The following is an 18,005-nucleotide window of genomic DNA, read 5'->3' as shown; positions in this document are numbered from 1 at the left end:
CTCCCGCGCCCGCCCCTGCGCCGGCCCCTTTTGTTCCCTCCCGGAGCCGGGCCGCTGGCTCCGCTGGCTCCGCGGGCGCTCAGCTCGGCTCGGCCGCGGGGCGCGCAGGCGGCTGCTGGGCGGCCTCGGTGCGCGCCTCCCGCCTTCCCAGAGACGTGGCGCGAGGCCCGGGCCCTGAGCACCTATCGCGGGGATCCCCGGCGCCAGGAGGGGGTGCAGCCGGTGGGCAGCGCCGCGCAGGGAGGGGCCGCAGCATCCTCGCCCCCCAGCGCGCCCGGGCCCGAGAGGAGGAGGCCGGGGCTCTCGGGCCTCCCGCCGCTTAGCCTGATGCTGGAAGGACGAAGGTAGGGGCTGCTGGAGGGGCCGAGGGAGGGGGTCGCGCGGGCAACAAAGGACGGAGAGATGCGGGGGGCGGCGGCCTGGCCGAAAGCGGGGCTGCGGGCCCGGAGGCATTGTCGGGGCGTGGGCGGGGGCGGGAGGGTTCGAGGCCGGCCGGTGGGCGTGGGCGGGAGCTGGCTGGGGTGTGCCCCAACTTCCCCGTTGCTTGCAGGAGAGGAGGGGGCACTGCTTGGGGTGCCAGGGTTGGGGGCTATTCCCGGGCTGCGGGTCCCCCTGTTGAAGCCATCACCAGCCTCATCGGGGTCCCTACCCTCGGACAGGGGTTTGGCCCTTCTGTTGGAGGGTCGCCCGTACCCCCTTCCAAGGGCAGCGCAAGACGGCTGGACGCGCCGCAGGGCTCTCTGGGCTCACAGAGCCTGGGGAGCACAGCCTGGTGGGCGCGGCCATGCAGCCCCCATCTCCAAACCTGGGGTCTGGGAGAACAGGGACTGCCCCCCTCTCCTCCCTGCTACACCCTCTGGGGTCGCCTGGCCGATGGCCTTTGCAAAACTTGGTTGAAGTGCATGGCTGAGGTGGGGTAGGAGGAGATTGAGGCGGGCGGCTTCCCTCAGGGGGTGCCCCCCCAAGCTGGCGCTGGTGGCTGGTGAGGCAGCAGATTTTCTGCCCTCCTCCCGGGGAGGGGCGGCGGCCGCGGAGGATGCTTGGCTGAACCTTCAGGGCCCGCCCGTTTGGACCTTTCAGGCAGAGCTTGGGCCGAGCGGGTGCCCACTGGGCACTGCCACGCAGGCCCCAGCCCCACCCTGGGAAGGACGGGCAGAGGGAGCACCTTGGGGGGAAATCACCCACCCAGCAGTGTGTCCCCCAACGTCTGAGACCCCTCCTCTCACTTCTGGGTGAGAAGTGGGGGTCTGGGATGAGGGGGTCTGCCGTCACTCTTGCGCGATGCCTGAGGGAGGTGGGTGGGGTGGCCTAGGGCTGTGGGCAGAGGAGGAGGAGGGTGTGGGGAGCACCACGTGTGTGCTTCAGAAGCCTCTTCCCTATCGGTTGTAAATGTAAACAATAAGCCCTTCATTCATTCAGCTGCTGTTACCTGGCCTGGCACTTCTAGGGGCTGGCTGGTCCACAGGACAGCAGCCTCGGTGTCCCCAAAAAGTGCAGCCCCGGGGGTTGATGAGTGCATTAGTGGGGAAGCTGGGGGCATAGAGGGGGTCCCCTGGAGGATGGGGCAGACCAGGAAGCTTCATAGAGCATCTTGCAGAAGTTTGCTGCCAGGTTGCCTGAAGGGGGTTTCGTGCAGGAGAAATAGCGTGAATAAGGGCTTGGAGTCAGAAAAGGAGGCTATTGGGTTAGAGAAACAGCTTAGGATTTGAGGAACTCAGACCTGCGTTGAGCACAGGATGCATTCTTGTCTGCAGTGCCTTGCGGGGGAATGATGGGATTCACGCTTCAGGACAGGTGGAGGCGGTGGAGATGGAGAGGGGCTCCAAAGGCAGAAGAGGCAGGTGGAGGCGCCTGGGAGGAGCCTCCTCCACACACACCTGTGTGCACCTGCAAACTCCAGCCCTCAGCACCGTGCAGGCTGGGAAGGTAGTGCCTGGAATTCTGCACTCAGAGCCCAAAGTCCCAGCAGGGGGAATTTACTCCAAGGAGCAGTAATCGCTTTCCGGCATCTGCTGTCTACCTTGGCGGTGAAGAGTTCAGATGCTGGAGCTTAACAGCCCGGGTTCAAATCCCAGCTCTGCCACTCCCTAGCTATGTGACCTTGCACATTGCATCTCTCTCTGCCTCGACATCCTCATCTGTAAAATTGGGATCCTTATGGTATCTGGCTTTTAGGGTTGTTAGGAGAACTGTGTGCCCTGTGACAGAGTAGATGTCCTATAAATGTTGTTGCTGCCGTACAGAGTGGCTTCCTGGCCCCACTCACACACGTTTCAGGGAGAGGAGGCTCGTGCCCCTTCCAGGCTGTTTGTCCTTTTTCAGCAGCCTTGCTGGTTAGCCCTGACCCGGGACCTGCTGTTCTCTGCCTCACTGCAGCCTCCTCCCTGGTCCTGCCTCCCTTGGTGATAGAAAGGCCATCTCCCCACAGCCCCAGTTGTCCCTGCTCCCCACCTGGCAGGCCTGCCCACGTGTGGTCCCCCAGTTCCCTCTTGGCCTCCCCTCCTGGCCCTGCCACCCTGACAGTTGATCCTGCCCTCTTTTTTTTTTTTTTTTGAAATGGAGTTTCACTCTTGTTGCCCAGACTTGAGTGCAATGGTGCGATCTTGGCTCACTGTAACCTCTGCCTCCTGGGTTCAAGCAATTCTGCCTCAGCCTCCCAAGTAGTTGGGATTACAGGCATGTGCCACCATGTCCGGCTAATTTTAGTATTTTTAGTAGAGACGGGGTTTCACCATGTTGGCCAGGCTGGTTTTGAACTTCTGACCTCAGGTGATCCACCTGCCTCAGGCTCCCAAAGTGCTGGTATTACAGGCGTGAGCCACCGCACCCAGCCAGTTCTGCCCTCTTGACACCACCTGCTCTACCTCCACTTCCATACACAGGGGAGGGAAGCTGCATTTGTGACCCTCAGATTCCCTGCTCATTGGTTCTTGTGAGAACTTCAGCTTTTGTGCAGGTTGGAAAAAAAAAGTATATATTAAGTGCTTACTTTGTGGAGAATTGTTCTGAGCTTTTTTGAGACAGCATCTTGCTCTGTCGCCCAGGCTGGAGTGCAGTGGTGCCACCTCGGCTCACTGCAACCTCCACCTCCCAGATTCAAGTGATTCTCCTGCCTCAGCTTCTCGAGTAGCTGGGACTACAGGCCCATGCCACCAAGACTGGCTAATTTTTTGTAGTTTTAGTAGAGGCAGGGTTTCACCATGTTGATCAAGCTGGTCTCAAACTCCTGACCTCAAGTGATCCGCCCACCTTGACCTCCCAAATTGCTGGGATTACAGGCGTGAGCCACCACGCCTGGCCTGGTTCTGAGCTCTTTAAATTCATTCCTTCATTTGTGGATATTTTAATAAGGTTGCCTACATTTTACAGATAAGAATATCTTGGCACAAAGAGGTGGCTGTGTCTGCCCTTGATGGATTTGCTAAGCACCTACTGTATGCCTGGGAGGCATGCTTCCTTCGGCCACACCATTCTACCCACCCTCTTCGGGTTCATGTCCCTGAACAATTATGATTCTGCCTTCTTAGACACCTATCCCTTTTGCTCAGGTGCAAAGTCCAAACACGCTATCTAGCTTTTAGGGTCCGCCCCCAGTTGGCTGTATCTTTCCACTGCAGCTCTCCCCATGCTCCCAGGCTGGGCACACCCAGACTTGCCTCACCTAAGGCTGATGTGGCCCCTTTAATAAACTGTGAGGAGTGGGCATGGTTTGAGGAGCAGGGCTGGCTTTGAGGGTGGTGTGGGGGTGCCCTCCGATCCCATACCTTTGGGATTATTTTGTTGCAAGGAACAGGAACCTGCTTCAATTAGGTTAAGTGAAAAGGGACTTAAGAGTGGAGAACAGAGAACTTGTGCAGCAAACAATTGGAGGCGACCTGGCCCCCCGGGACCCCGGAAGCTGGCAGGCAGCTCCTCCTCTGGCTTTCCTCTCTGTGGACTGCGGTTTCATTTTTTCGGCCTCTCTCAGCGCATCCGTCCAGTCTCCTTCTCCTTTCCCCTACAGGCTCCGTCTCCTTGGGTTGTGAGCGTGGCTGTGTTGAATGGGGCTGTAGCCTGAGTCCACGGGACCTCCCAGTGGGGGTCTCCTTCATCTTGGGGTGCAGAGAGACACTGATTGGTCCAGCCTGGATGAGGAAGCCCACCCGCCTCTGCTCGGCTAGTGGGGGGGCTGGTCACGTGGTCTCTGGGGCTGGCACAGCTGGGATAATTGGTTGGCTGCATTGATGATGAAGGTTGTGTGTTAGGTGAGGACCAGCAAATCTGGGCATTCAGGGAGTTCATGAGCTGATGGGGGAGGCAGACCCGTGGTCAATTAGCCATTGTGCCACAGGATGTGGGACTTGCAGCATGATTTGTTGAAAGAAACCAGAGTGCACTGATCAGGCCAGTGTGGGGAGGAGAGGACAGGTGGGATGGCCAGGGCTGCCTGCCACTGGCTTCCCCCAGCCCTGCCCCGGGACAGGAGGAGGCTCTCTCCTTTCAGGACCTGGAGATTTGGGTCCAACCGGCAGCGTGGGACTCGGGCTTTTTTTTTTTTTTTTTTTTTTTTGAGATGGAGTTTCGCTCTTGTTGCCCAGGCTGGAGTGCAGTGGCATGATCTCAGCTCACCACAACCTCTGCCTCCCAGGTTCAAGTGATTCTCCTGCCTCAGCCTCCTGAGTAGCTGGGATTACAGGCACGCACCACCACGCCTGGCTAATTTTTGTAGTTTTAGTAGAGATGGGGTTTCACCATGTTGGCCAGGCTGGTTTCGAACTCCTGACCTCAAGTGATCTGCCCGCCTTGGTCTCCCAAAAGATAAGGAGTTCAAGACCTAGTATTACAGGCGTGAGCCACCGCGCCCAGCCAGAGCCTCCTATCCTGGCTCTTCTCACTGGGCTGCAAGGCTAGGGCCGTCACAACAGAACCAGTAATACAAAACTCATGTTTGCAGAGGAAATGCTTCAAAATGTTAATGAAACGTTTCCCTTCTGAATAGAAGGCAGAACAGGCCAGATGGTTTTTATTAACGAGGCCTGAATTTAGGACCTTCTCTACTTAACGGCTTCTGTCTTGATGGAGCGTTTCTTGCTCCATGGCTGGGATCATACCTTCCACTCTAGCCTGAGCCCTGAGCGACACCCGCTCCCGATTCATTTCCCTCCTTTGCCTTTTTGGTCCCTTGGGATGAGAGGGCGGAATTTCCGGCTCACCAGGAGGAGCGCCTGGTTTTTCAACGTCGCCCCCGTCACCCTGAGGTCTCAAGCTGGTCTGCCCTTGCCTGTAGCTAAACCTGGCTGATGCTGCCCTAGCTCCTTTTGGGGGTGCTCCAGCCCCTGCCCACCTCACAATGTGCAGCATTGAGCTTCCAGAAGCTTTTACTAAATTGGGAAGACATCCGCCCTGCTTCCTGACAATGTAAACAATATCAGCCCTTTCCAGAAACATTTCAAGGCCAGACACTTTGATGCCTAGTGGAGCTGTTGGCTGGGCAACGGCTGCATATTGATCTGAAGGTTATGCAGGGAGGCTGGGCTCTGGTGTGGTGGGTGGGGTAGTCTGAAGGGCTTCCTGGAGGAATAGAACTGGGGCTAGGTTTTGCTTTGTTTTGTTTTGAGACAGGGCCTGGCTCTGTCACCCAGGCTGGAGTGCAGTGGCGTGATCTCGGCTCACTGCAGCTTCGACCTCCCAGGCTCAAGCCATCGTCCCACCTTAGTTAGCCTCTCTAGTAGCTGTGATTACAAGTGCATGTCACCATGCCCAGCTAATTTTTATATTTTTTTGTAGACAGGGTTTCACTGTGTTGCCCAGGGTGGTCTCAAACCCCTGAGATCAGGCAATCCTCCCACCTTGGCCTCCCAAAGTGCTAGGATTATAGGTGTGAGCCGCTGCACCCAGCTGGGGCTGAGTTTTGAAGCATAGGTGGGCTTGAGGCAGTTAAGGAGGGCATTCATGATGGGGGCAAAGGGAGAAAAGTTGAGAAGCTGGGGCAGCAGGGAGTAGAGTGTCTGTCTAGGGGCTCAGTGAAGAACCCACCATTCTCCCACGTTGAGTGTGAAGTTGGGGGAGTTATACTGGCGGCGGGGAGAAGTAACGTTGGGTGTCTGGGTTTTTTGCCACCTTGTACCTTTCTACTTCTGCTAGCCTGTTCCCTTTTGTAATGTAGGCTGTTCCCTGCACAAATCCATTCATTTGTTTCTTTACTTTGCTAATGTTCAGCTTCTTTGGAGCCAGGGGCCACAGAGGAGAGGGAAGACATCTGAAAGGGGCTTGTGTGTTCTTCATCTGATTCCAGAAAGGACTTGAGGTGATTTACAAAGATAAACGCAGTATAACCAGATTAAAAGTAAATGAGAAAATTAGGCCAGGCATCAGGGCTCACGCCTGTAATCCCAGCACTTTGGGAGGGCAAGGAGGGAGAATCACTTGAGCCTAGGAGTTTGAGAGCAGCCTGGGCAACATAGCCAGACTTCATCTCTACAGAAAATTAAAAAATTAGCTGGGTGTGGTCCCAGCTACTCTGGATGCTGAGGCAGGAGGATCTCTTGAACCCAGGAGTTTGAGTCTGCAATGAGCTATGATCGTGCCACTGCACTCCAGCCTGGATGACAGAGTGAAACCCTGTCTCCAAAAAAAAAAGCATTTTTATAGAGGTAATCAAGTTCAAATGAGGTCATTTAGGCCCTCATCTAATATGACTGGTGTCCTCATCCAATATGACCATTGTCCTTGTAAGAAAAGGACATTTGGACACAGGCATGTTCAGAGGGAAGACCACAGGAGGAACCAGGGAGAAGACAGCCATCTACACGCCAAGGAGAGAGGCCTCCGAAAAAAACAACCCTGCTGTGCCCAGCACGGTGGCTCAAGCCTCACGCCTGTAATCCCAACACTTTGGGAGGCCGAGGCAGGCAGATCACCTGAGATAAGGAGTTCAAGACCAGCCTGGCCAACATGGTGAAACTCTTGTCTTTACTAAAAATACAAAAATTAGCCAGATGTAGTGGCATGCACCTGTAATCCCAGCTACTCGGGAGGCTGAGGCAGGAGAATCACTTGAACCTGGGAGGCAGAGGCTGCAGTGAGCTGGGATTGCCACACCACACTCCAGCCTGAGCAACAGAGCGACACTAAGAGGGCCGAGCACGGTGGCTCACGCCTGTAATCCCAGCACTTTGGGAGGCTGAGGCAGGCAGATCACGAGGTCAGGAGTTCAAGACCAGTCTGGCCAATGTGGTGAAACCCTGTTTCTACTAAAAAGATAAAAAATTAGCCGGGTGTGGTGGTGTGCACCTATAGTCCCAGCTACTCGGGAGGCTGAGGCAGGAGAATTGCTTGAACCCAGGAGGCGGAGGTTGCAGTAAGCTGAGATCACGTCACTGCACTCCAGCCTGGGTGACAGAGTAAGATTTTGTCTCAAAAAAAAAAAAAAAAAAAGAATAGAAAAGAAAAAGAAACCAATCCTGCTGATACCTTGGCCTTGGACTTCCAGCCTCCATAGCTGTGTACGCTACATCTCTGTTGTTTAAGCCACCTAGTCTGTGGTCCTTTGTAATGACAGCCATAGCGGACTAATATAGTCCCTAAGACCAGCATTTGTTCCCTTGCAGACACCATCGTCCCCAGTTACTTGCTGATCAGCAGTGGGTCGCCTTTCTGACACAGGTGTCTGGGCTCCTGGCTTGCTGCTTTCTCCTTGGAGTCTGTGTCCTCAGTCAGCTTGGGCCTGGGGTGCAGGGGAAGAGATGCATCTGTACAGCTGCAGAATCCTAGTGTAAGCTCAAGAGAGCCTCTAAGGGCAGCTGTGCCAACAAGAGCAGGGACCAGCTGGGTGTGGTGGCTCACACCTGTAATCCTAGCACTTTGGGAGGCCAAGGCAGGAGGATTGCTTCAGCTCAGGAGCTTGAGACCAGCCTGGGCAACCTAGCAAGGGCCCATGTCTACAAAAAATAAGAAAAAAATAACTGGGCATGGTGGCGCCTGCCTGTAGTGCCACTGGGGTGGGAGGAGCTGAGGCAGGAGGATTGCTTGAGCCTGGGAAGTTGAGGTTGCAGTGAGCCATGATTGTGCTGCCACCCTCCAGCCTGGGGGACAGAGCAAGATCCTGTCTCAAAAAAAAAAAGAAAAAACCGAATAAGAAAACAAAAGCAGGGCCCCCCCTTTGAGAGGAAGCCTCAGCCTCTGTCTACTTGAACCCCTCCAGTGATGGGGGGCTCACTGCCTGTTCCTTTGTTTGTGGGACCTACCCCTGGGAACACTCCATGCCTTGCGTGCTTAGGGGACCAGCCTTTCCAGCATGACCTGTCAGTTGGAATGTTGATCTGCTTCTCTCTGTCCTTCCCAGAGATAGCTCCAAGCAGGCTGGGTGAATGTGGCTATGGGGTGTGAACAAGGCACTGTAAGAATCCAACTCGATGTGAGGAGGACGAGAGTAGCGGAGGAGGGCATTTTTTTCTTTTTTTTTGAGACGGAGTCTCGTTCTGTCACCCAGGCTGGAGTGCAGTCGCGCCATCTTGGATCACTGCAACCTCCACCTCCAGGGCTCAAGCGATCCAGAGAGGGCACTTTAATGCATTCATATATTCACTAAACATGTATTTTTGAGCTCCTCTATGGTCTGGGTGCTGTCCTAGGTACCGAGAGCCCAGCAATGAACAAGATATGCAAACATCTTGCCCTCCTAAAGCTGCACCCACGGTCCGGTGCAGTGCCCACGCTTGCAATCTCAGTGCTTTGGGAGGCCGAGGCAGGAGGATCACTTGAGCCTAGGAGTTCGAGACCAACCTGGGCAACATAGTGAGATCCTGTCTCTTCTTTTATTTATTTACTTTTTTTTGAGACACAGTTTCACTCTGTTGCCCAGGCTGGAGTGCAGTAGCATGATCTAAGCTCACTGTGATCTCCACCTTCTGGGTTCAAGCAATTCTCATGCCTCAGCCTCTCCAGTAGCTGGGATTACAGGTGCCTACCACCACACCCTGCTAATTTTTTTTTTGTATTTTTTGTATTTTTAGTAGAGACAGGGTTTTGCAGTGTTGGTCAGGCTGGTCTTGAACTCCTGATCTCAGCTGATCCACCCAGCTCGGCCTCTGCAAGTGCTGGGATTACAGGCATGAGCCACCACACCTGGCCCCTGTCTCTATTTTTATTTATTTTATTTTATTGAGACAGAGTTTCACTCTGCTGTCCAGGTTGGAGTGCAGTGGCGTGATCTCGGCTCACTGCGGCCTCCGCCTCCTGGGTTCAAGCGATTCTCCTGCCTCAGCCTCCCAAGTAGCTGGGATTACAGGCACGTGCCACCACACCCAGCTAATTTTTTGTACTTTTGGTAGAAATGGGATTTCACCATGTTGGCCAGGCTGGTCTCAAACTCCTGACCTCAGGTGATTGTCACCGCCAGCCTCGGCCTCCCAAAGTGCTGGGATTACAGATGTGAGCCACTGTGCCCAGTCTGTCTCTATTTTTAAAAAATGTTTAAGTAAAAAAGTTGCGCCCAGTGAGAGGAAGGGCATTCTAGGAACCCGGCATGGCACGTGCAAAAGCCTGGACGTGTGACCTAGTGGATATGAGTGTGGGTGGGTGTCTGTGGCTTTCAGCCAGAATTTGATGACTAACATGCGTTCCCTTTCTGGAAGCAACAAAAGAAAAAACACTGATGTTGAGGCCAGGTATGGTGGCTCACACCTGTAATCCCAGCACTTTGGGAGGCTAAGGCAGGATGATCACTTGAGCCCAGGAGTTGGAGACCAGCCTGGGCACCTTGGCAAAACCCTGTCTCTATAAAAAATACAAAAATTAGCCAGGTACAGTGTCTATAATCCCAGCTACTCAGGAGGCTGAGGTGGGAGGATTGCTTGACCCCAGGAGTTTGAGGCTGCAGTGAGCTGTGATCGTGCCACTGCATTCTAGCCTGGGCAACACAGCAAGACCCTGTCTAAAATAAATAAATAAATAAATAAATAAATAAATAAATAAATAAATAAATAAAGGCCCTGCCTTGAAGGCTTATTAGTGACTGTCCTAATCCCTGGGCCACCAAGTTCTGTTCCTCCTCCACTCTCCCCACCCATAGTAGTGTGCTGGGCTGCCCCTCAGGGGCATAGCAGGTGCTCATGGCCTGCTGGGTTCATCTTTTCTCCAAGCCACCACACCCTGGAGTGGACCCTGGTTTGCACCCTGTCGCCTCTGGCTGGGGCCGCTTATGCCACTCAGGGACCAGGCCTGAACCTCAGTGGGCTCAGCCTCTTCCCCAGCCCTTGCCTGCAGGAGAAGGTGTGGGAGTGAGAGCACCCTGGGGTGCTGACTCGAGGCCCTTCTTCTTCTTTTTTTTTTTTTTGAGACGGAGTTTCACTCTTGTTGCCTAGGCTGGAGTGCAATGGTGTGATCTCGGCTCACCGCATCCTCCACCTTCCGGGTTCAAGCGATTCTCCTGCCTCAGCCTCCCAAGTAGCTAGATTACAGGCATGTGCCCCCATGCCCGGCTAATTTTGTATTTTTAGTAGAGACAGGGTTTCTCCATGTTGGTTAGGCTGGTCTCGAACTCCTGATCTCAGGTGATCCACCTGCCTTGGCCTCCCAAAGTGCTGGGATTGCAGGCATGAGCCACTCCACCCAGCTTTTTTTTTGGACGGAATTTTGCTCTTGTTGCCCAGGTTGGAGTGCAGTGGCACGATCTCAGCTCACTGCAACCTCCGCCTCCTGGGTTCAAGCGATCCTCCTGCCTCAGCCTCCCTGGTAGCTGGGAATTCAGGTATGCGCCACCACACCTGGCTAATTTTTGTATTTTTAGTAGAGATGGGATTTTGCCAGTTTGGCCAGGCTGGTCTCGAACTCCTGACCTCAAATGATTCACCCGCCTTGGCCTCCCAAAGTGCTGGGATTACAGGCATGAGCCCCAACGCCCAGCCTCTTCCCACCTTTTGTAGTCTCCAGCGTCTATTATTCCCCTCTGTATTTTCATGTATACCCACTGTTTAGCTCCCACTTAGAAGTGCGATCATGTGGTATTTGATTTTCCGAGTTGTTTCGCTAGGGATAATGGCTCCCATCCATGTTGCTGAAAAAGACATGATTTCATTCTTTTTTTTTTTTTTTTTGAGACGGAGTCTCGCTCTGTCGCCCAGGCTGGAGTGCAGTGGTGCCATCTCGGCTCACTGCAAACTCCGCCTCCCAGGTTCACGCCATTCTCCTGCCTCAGCCTCCCAAGTAGCTGGGACTACCGGCGCCCGCCACCACGCCCGGCTAATTTTTTTGTATTTTTAGTAGAGACGGGTTTTCACCGTGTTAGCCAGGCTGGTCTTGATCTCCTGACCTCATAATCCACCCGCCTCGGCCTCCCAAAGTGCTGGGATTACAGGCGTGAGCCACCGTGCCCGGCCTGATTTCATTCTTTTTGATGGCTGAGTGGCATTCCGTGGTAGACATATACCGCATTTTCTTTATCCAGTCCTCCCTTGACGGACACATATGTTGATCCCATATCTTTGCTCTTGTGAATTGTGCTGTGATCAACATACCAGTGCTGGTATCCTTTGGATAGAATGAATCATTTTCCTTTGGGTAGATGGCAATTAGTAGGATTGCTGGATGGAAGGGCCATTCTATGTTCAGTTCTTTGAGAAATCTCTGCACCATTTCTCATAAAGGTTGTACTAATTTACATTCTTACCAACAGTGTATACGCATTCCCTTTCCTCCACATCCTGTCCAACATGCATTGTTTTCAGGCTTTTGAATAATAGCCAGTCTTACTGGCTTAAGATGGTATCTCATTGTGATTTTAATTTGCATGTTCTGATGATCTGTGATGCTGGGCATTTTTTATATGGTTCTTGGCCGCTTGTATGTCTTCTTTTGTGTGCACTCTTTTTATGTCCGACTTCTTTCACTTGAGATTGTAATTGCAAGGTCCTTACACATCATTGCATGCAGTTGGCATTCATTCATTCTCATTGCTGTATGTTATTCTATTGTGTGAACAAACCACAACTTATTTACTTATTATTATTATTGTTATTATTATTGAGACGGAGTCTCGCTCTTGTTGCCAGGCTGCAGTGCAATAGCGTGATCTCGGCTCACTGCAACCTCCACCTCCAGGGTTCAAGTGATTCTCCTGCCTCAGCCTCCTGAGTAGCTGGGATTACAGGCACCCGCCACAGCGCCCGGCTAATTTTTTTTTTTTTGTATTTTTGGTAGAGACGGGGTTTCACCGTTTGGCCAGGCTGGTCTCAAACTCCTGACCTCAGGTGATCCGCCCACCTCCACCTCCCAAAGTGTTGAGATTACAGGTGTGAGCCACCGCGCCTGGCATTGTTTTTTGTTTGTTTGTTTTTTTTGTTGTTGTTTTTTTGAGACAGAGTCTTGCTCTGTTGCTAAGACTGGGGTGCGCTGGCGTGATCTCGGCTCACTGCAGCCTCTATCTCCCGGGCTCAAGTGATCCTCCTGCCTCAGCCTCCCAAGTAGCTAGGATTACAGGTGCCCTCCACCACACCAGGCTAATTTTTGTATTTTTAGTAGAGATGGGGTTACACCATGTTGGCCAGGCTGGTCTCGAACTGCTGGCCTCAAGTGATCCACCCGCCTTGACCTCCCAAAGTGCTGGGATTACAGGCACGAGCCACCATGCCTGGCCTTATTGACTCATTCTAATGGTAATGGATGTGTGGGTTATTTTCAGCGTTGGACCTTTTTTTGTGGCTGGTGGTTCTGAGCATGCCAATTCTGTGTGTGTGTCTAGCTCCCGCGAGACAGACAGGCTGGGCATTCCCAGGGCCCTGTGGTCCCTCAGGCTGTTGGCAGGTCAAGGAAGATGCCTCCTTTATTTTTTATTTTTTTTATTTTAAAAATTTTTTTGAAATAGAGTCTTACTCTGTCACCCAGGCTGGAGTGCAATGGCGTGATATCGGCTCACTGCAACCTCCGCCTCCCTGGTTCAAGTGATTCTCCTGCCTCAGCCTCCCAAATAGCAGGGATTACAGGCGCACACCACCACGCCCAATTAATTTTTGTATTTTAGTAGAGATGGGGTTTCACCATGTTGGCCAGGCTGGTCTCGAACTCCTGACTACAGGTGTTCCACACGCCTCAGCCTCCCACCAGGCCTGGCCAGAAGATGCCTCCTCTAAAACTGAGAAACCACAGCCCTGAGCTCGGACATAGTGAGAAAGGTAGCATGTGGGACCGGAACCCGGGCTTCTAGACTCAACCCTTGCTTGTCTCCCAGCTGCAGGTGCCAGAGAAGTTGGGGTTTGACTGGGGCACTTGGCCTGGGTCTGTCCTGCCCTGCTCAGCCCAGGAGCCCAGAGCCCTGCACTGTGTAAACCTGGTCCACACTATCCACTGTGGTCTTGCCAGTTTCATCTCCCTCCCTCCTGTTTGAAGCCACGTGGGCTTGTGGAGCCTGGGTTCCAGCCCTGGATCTGCTGTGATGCTGGGGCAAGGCCCTATCCCCACGCTGGCTGTCAGCTGTCCCCACTATCTGGATGGCCGCCAGGCCAATGGGTACTCTCAGGGCAGCTCGGGATTTATCCCCACCCCATTCTTCCTGGGGCTCCCTCGTACCCCTACTGCTGGCCAGCAGCTGTGTGTGTTGCCTGCACAGCTGGGGCTGCAGCTCCCCGCAGGCCTGGCAGAGAAGACTGACCAAGTATGGGTGGAGACAGCAGTACAGACAGCCGGGCACCCTCCCATCAGCTCTCCCAGGCCTGAGGGATAGCGGGTATAAGGCTCAGAGCTTCGGGTTCCGCCTCAGAGCCGGCAAGACTCACAGGGAAGGGGCCGTCCAGCCCTGCCCTCTTCTTGCCCTGGTCAGGGAGGATGTGGAGACTCTAGCTTCACCACTGGGTGACCTAAGTCAACCTTCTCAGATTCCCTGAGCCTTGGGCAAATGCAAACAAAGCTGTGTGGGATGGATGGGCAGTGGGGCCCATGGAGCAGGTGAGGTGCCAGCCTGGAGTGGTGTTACACCGAAGACCCCCTGCTGGATTCTGCATGGTGCAGGATTGGGGTGGGACTGGCATTCTAGTGCATGTGTGGGCATTGGGGTGCTGGGCAGGGCTTGGGGAGCCCCCTTCATGCTCAAGAGAAGGGCTCACCATTGGCTCAGAAAGCCTGGCCTGGCAGTGAGCATTTTGGGGTCCTCTCTGTTGGGGTCTTGCCTCTTGGTGGCTGCGCAGTGGAGATAATGTTTCCTTCTCCCTCCCCTTGTGTCTCTTATTTTTTTTTATTTTTTATTTTTAGAAATAGGGTCTTAGGTCAGGCGTGGTGGCTCACGCCTATAATTCCACCACTTTGGGAGGTGAAGGCGGGCGGATCACCTGAGGTCAGGAGTTCAAGACCAGCCTGGCCAACATGGTGAAACCCCGTCTCTACTAAAAATACAAAAATTAGCCAGTTGTGGTGGTGCACTCCTGTGGGCTCAGCTACTTGGGAAGCTGAGGCACAAGAATCGCTTGAACTCAGCAGGCGGAGGTTGCAGTGAGCTGAGATCGTGCCACTGCACTCCAGAATGGGTGACAGAGTGAGACTCGGTCTCAAAAATATATATATATATATATAGAGTCTTGCTCTGTGGCCCAGGATGGGGTTCAGTGGCAGGATCACAGATCACAGCTCACTGCAGCCTCAAACTTCTGGGCTCAAGCAATCCTCCCACCTTAGCCTCCTAAGTAGCTGGGACTACAGGTGTGTGTCACCATGCCTGGCTAATTTTTTTTTTTTTAATAGGAGGTAAGGTCTCACTGTGTTGTCCAGGCTGGTCTCGAACTCCTGGCCTCAAATTATCTTCTTGCCTTGGCATCCCAGAGTGCTAGGATTGCAGGCGTGAGCCACCGTACCTAGCCTATCTTTATTTTTCTTTTAAAAAAATGATTAAGAAGCCGGGCATGGTGGCTCACGCCTGTAATCCCAGCACTTTGGGAGGCCAAGGCGAGTGGATCACCTGAGGTCAGGAGTTCAAGACCAGCCTGGCCAACATAGTGAAACCTCATCTCTACAAAAATACAAAAATTAGCTGGGCATGATGGCAGATGCCTGTAATCCCAGCTACTCGGGAGGCTGAGGCTGGAGAATGGTTTGAACCTGGGAGGTGGAGGTTGCAGTGAGCCGAGATCACGCCATTGCACTCCAACCTGGGTGACAGAGGGAGACTCTGACAAAAAAACCTGGGTGACAGAGGGAGACTCTGACAAAAAATAAAAAAAGCTTAAGAAATCTGTTAGATATTCAAAGGAGTAGACAGGATACATTGAACACCCATGTGCACCCCATAGGGCTAGGAAACAAACCTTAGAAATATAACAAAGGCTGGGCATGGTGGCTGATGCCTGTAATCCCAGCACTCTGGGAGGCTGAGCCAAGAGAATCACTTGAAGCCAGGAGTTCAAAACCAGCCTGGGCAACATAGTGAGATCCTCTCTTTACATAAATTAGCCGGATATGGTGGCATACACCTGTGGTCCCAGCTACTCGGGAGGCTAAGGAAGGAGGATCACTTGAGCCCAGGAGTTCAAGGCTACAGTGAGCTATGATTGCATCACTACACTCTTGCCTGGGCAACAGAGGGAGACCCTGTCTCCAAAAATAAATAAATGAATGAATGAATAAATAAATAAATAAATAAATAATGTCCCCAGTTACCCCACCCCAGTCCCCTCCCACCACCAAACCACCCCTCCCTGCTCTTACAATGGAGTTCATCCTGTGGGTGCCTCCAGGGCAGGCAGGCCAATTGCCAGGGAGGACCCTCTAGGGGACCATCCATCCCTCCACTGTACACTCACATTCCCTGTCCAGCCCAGGCACTGTGCCATCCGTGCCCACCCACCCACTGCTCTGCCCCCTCTCCAATACTTGGCAGTGCCAGGCCTTTTGACTTGCCCATTGGATGGGGCACCCTGGGTTTGCGTTTTCCTGTTCCTGGGGAGGCACAGCAGCTCTCTGTCTCTCAGCTGGTGGGTTGTGCAGCCTGGCCTCCCCCGCAAAGGCTGGTCCCATTCCTGCCCACCTGTCGTTGGGTTGCCCTCAGGTTTGTGCCCTGTGGTTGCTTTGAGTTCTCTGCTGCAGCCCCTACCTCCCCCCACCTCCCTCCCAGTGTCCCCTCTCTGTCCCAGATCAGGCCTCATTTTGTTTGTTGTTTGTTTTTGAGACGGAGTCTCACTTTGTCGCCCAGGCTGGAGTGCAATGGCACCATCTCAGCTCACTGCAACCTCTGCCTCCTGGGTTCAAGTGATTCTCCTGCCTTAGTCTCCCAAGTGGCTGGGATTACAGGCATGCGCCACCACGCCCAGCTAATTTTTCTATTTTTAGTAGAGATGGGGTTTCGCCATGTTGCCCAGGCTGGTCTTGAACTCCTGACCTCAGGTGATCCTCCTGTCTTGGCCTCCCAAAGTGCTGGGATTACAGACATGAGTCACTGCACCCGGCCACATTTTAGGGATCTGCTTCCATCTCAGCAGCCCCCAGCTGGCTTCTCTCCCTGCACCCCAACCCCCCCGCCCCTGCTGCCAGTTCACCATCATCCTCAGCTCCCAGAGCGGTCTTGCTGGTATGCTTGTCTGATTGTGGGGGACCCCTGGCTTGGAGTCTCTCTGTGGCCCCTCATCCCCTCAGCCTGATTGCTGGGGCACGTCCAGGAGACCCTGCCTGTCTCTCATACTCTCTAGATCCCCCGCTGCCTTCCAGCCCCACCAGATCCTTGGGTGTTGGGTGGACCTGGCAGAGTGTGGTCAGTTTCCTTTGCGGGATCCCAGACCCTCTGCCCCGCAGGTGCTGCCTGCCCAGGCTCCCGGTTACGGGTCCCTTGCTCCTCTAAGAGGTGCTGTTGTGCCTGGTGCCCTAGGGCTTGTGGCATGTGGGCAGGGGCTGTGCTGAGCCTACCTCTGGGGCCTGATTGTGGGGACTGCGGGTTACACCTCAGGAAGTGTGGGCATGAGCACCCCAGCTGCTGGGACCCCCGAGGGCCCTGGAGAGAGTGGGCTCTGGTGAAGGCTGGATGTGACCCACCCCAGCCAGCAGCAGCGTCCCTGCCAAGCACCTGCCCCTCCGGGAGAGAGCCACGTCCGGGGTCTCTGCAGGCGTGCCCGCTTCCTGGCTCCTGCCTCCCTCGCCCCAGGATGAGGCTGGCCCGCCAAACCGAGATGGGCTTTCCACTGCTCTATTTGGCACCCGTCCCCCTCCGCCGGGGCCCTGATTGGCAGAGTTCCGAGGCTGCGCCCGCCACCCCCGGGCAGCTGAAATGGAAGGCGTGAAATGCAGCCGGGGCTTGTCTCTGGGAAACGGCAGCGGAGGGTGGCACAAAAGGGGGCCTGTTGGTCTGAATGCCACCCCGCCCTCGCCTGTCCGTCCTGTGCACCAGGGCCTCCAGAGAGTAGTGACAGTCCCCTTCCCGAGCAACCGGGCATACTCCTGGGGTGTCTTCTCTGCCTCACTCCCAGGAGGTGGTGACACTTGTACCCCATTTTACAGGTAATGAAACTGAGGCTCTCTCTGGGCCAAGGGCTCACAGCCACTCGGAGAAAGTCTGGGGTTTGGAGCTGGGACTGCGCCAGGCTTCCCCGCCTCCCACGTCGGCCACAGTGTGGCCAGAGGCCAATTTATCATCAAGTCCCAGCATTTTCCAAGAATCCCTCTCTCTTCCTCTGTCCCACCAGCACAGCTGAGTCACACGAGGGCAGGTGGCCTCCCCCTTCTTCCTGTTCACTATTCTCTCCTCTCCCCTTCCGGGTGCTCCTCGGGGACAGGGGGGCTGCTCCCCCTCTGCACCCTTCTCCCCCTCCCACAGCAAGGATGGCTGGGCCTGACTGAATGCCGCCTTGGTTCTTCTCTCCTGCCAGCTCTTTGGTTTCCTTTGTGAGCCGTGGCAGGCGGACGCTGTCCCCAGAGGCCAGGGGGCTCACAAATGTTATTCCAGGGCTGGGCTCGGCAGGATGGGAGGTAGGGAAGGGCCAGACCCGGGTCTGATTCCAGGACAGCCACTTAGCAGTGTGTGACTTTGAGTCCCCGAACTTCTCTGCACTCGGGAAGCT

General features: G+C 54.4%; 1 protein-coding gene across 4 annotated transcripts in view; it reads left to right on the top strand.

Moving 5' to 3' along the window:
• The first annotated feature begins 26 nt into the window (after window positions 1-26).
• CLIP2 (CAP-Gly domain containing linker protein 2) overlaps window positions 27-18,005 on the top strand; it is a 114,339-nt gene continuing 96,360 nt past the window's right edge. For 2 of the 4 annotated variants that reach the window (XM_531035.7, XM_001150007.6), the window contains exon 1: window positions 27-344. The gene's annotated coding sequence lies outside the window, so the exon portion shown is untranslated. The remainder of the gene's footprint in view (window positions 345-18,005) is intronic. The other 2 variants (XM_054655783.2, XM_009453299.5) reach the window with 2 other exon arrangements.

Source organism: Pan troglodytes, chromosome 6, assembly GCF_028858775.2.
Source record: "Pan troglodytes isolate AG18354 chromosome 6, NHGRI_mPanTro3-v2.0_pri, whole genome shotgun sequence".
NCBI classification, from domain to species: Eukaryota; Metazoa; Chordata; class Mammalia; order Primates; family Hominidae; genus Pan; species Pan troglodytes.
Note: the sequence above shows the minus strand (reverse complement) of the source record. Positions and strands in the feature narration are given on the sequence as shown.